This window comes from Pundamilia nyererei, unplaced genomic scaffold, assembly GCF_000239375.1.
Source record: "Pundamilia nyererei isolate P.nyererei 1_Seehausen unplaced genomic scaffold, PunNye1.0 scaffold00269, whole genome shotgun sequence".
In the NCBI taxonomy this organism is placed as follows: domain Eukaryota; kingdom Metazoa; phylum Chordata; class Actinopteri; order Cichliformes; family Cichlidae; genus Pundamilia; species Pundamilia nyererei.
Window position 1 is genome coordinate 29,155 of NW_005187670.1, and position 1,853 is coordinate 31,007.

Here is a 1,853-nt window from a genome sequence, read left to right on the forward strand (position 1 = left end):
GTGTGTGTGTGTGAGTGTGTGAGTGTGTGTGTGTGTGTGTGTCAGTGCAGCTCTGTCCTCGCTGTCAGACGTGTCCTTGCCTGGGTGCTGCCCTGTAACCGGTCCCCACAGAGACAGCAAGACGAGCGTCTTTAAGTTCAGACGTGTGTGCTCGGGCACCAACGTGGGCTCTGGGTTTCTTGGCTTGTCTGAGGCGTCACGAGCGCAAGCAGGAAAGTCTGACTCTGATGTGAGGATAACGAGGAGGAGGCACTACCGGCACGCTCGGCCCAGGGAGGCGCTTTATTTCTGAAGCCACTAATCGAGTTCACTTTACGAGCTTTCCATTCACTAAAAGCAGCTCGCTCAGGTGCTCTGCAGACCTCCAAACCCCTGAAGCCACAAACGGAAAAAACAGAGTTCAGCAAGAACAAAACATCTGAACTTCACTTTCTCACGGTCACATGTCTCATGTTGGAAGTGTTGAACATGCTGTGCAGCTTCTGCTCAAGTCTTTGGTAGGACTTCACTCGCTGGGACCACATCCTCATTTTAGATTTGACAGCGTTTCTCGGAGGTAATGAAGCATGAATTCAGGCAGTGGTTTGGGGAAGGCCTCAGAGAGGACTGGCTCCCAAGCCAAATCCCCACACATTAATAACAAGTGAACGAGGGGGGTCCCAATAAAGGACTGTAAGGGCACATATGGAGGTGTGGTCCCACCCATGAAACTCAGATAAATTAAAAATCGCATGAAAAAAGAGTTTTATTCCTGAAATAAATGAAAAGGTAACGATAGCTTAGATACTGTTACACGTACACAGTGATTTATTTATTATTGCATCAATTTGAAATCTTAAAATTCTTAAGAAATTCTTAACTGAATTAAGAATTTTTTCACCACGTCAGTTCAAATACTCGAATACTAATAACGCAAATAAAATACATGCTTGAGACAACCTTGAAACCAACCTTTATGAACCTGCCAATAAAAGCAGGAGTCGGCCGTCAGAGTGTCGACAGTCGCCACATGTTGTCGGTTTGTCTGTTAATCCTCTGTTTTCATCTGTACACATAATCCTCAGGAAAACCAGATTACAGGCTGCAGCTCGCCCAGCAGGAGACAGGTGAGGGCACAATGACCACATAACACATGGTGTTTGATGAAGACTCAGTCACACACATGCTCAGTGTTAGCCTTAAATCCAGACAGCAGCAAACACTCAGGTTGTCAGCAGTCCTGCTGTCATCATCAGGTGACTTCTTCAGTGTCAGCTGACTGCAGGTCTCCAACCTCATAAACAGGACATTTGCACAATGACTGACACTAGCACCACTGAATGAACACCGGGCTGGGAGGTCAGTTTATAATCATTAATATGCAAATTGTCATGACCATTGATCAAAGACCATAGGTACCATTCACAGAGAGTAACAGGAAAACTTCTACTTTGCACTCGTGCTTACTGCTACAAACAGAATATGATTGGCTGCTGTCATAAATGCATGATGCCAGCCAAAGGACTTTCATGTTGTAGGTGGCCATCAAAAGGCAACATAGCAACAACAGGATCAAGAGCCCTTTGTATCCTCTTCTTTGATCCATTTTCTTCCGGGTCTTCAGGGTTGGAGCCAATGCCCACTGCCATAAGATAAGATAAGATAACCTTTATTAGTCCCACACGTGGGAAATTTGTTTTGTCACAGCAGGAAGTGGACAGTGCAAAAGTTATGAGGCAAAAATTAGGATACAATAAGAATAAATACAGTACACAACTGTACAGGATAGAATAAATAAAATACTATATACAGTGGAATATAATAAAATAAATATACAATAAGATAAAAATAGAATACAAATACAAATGCTATAT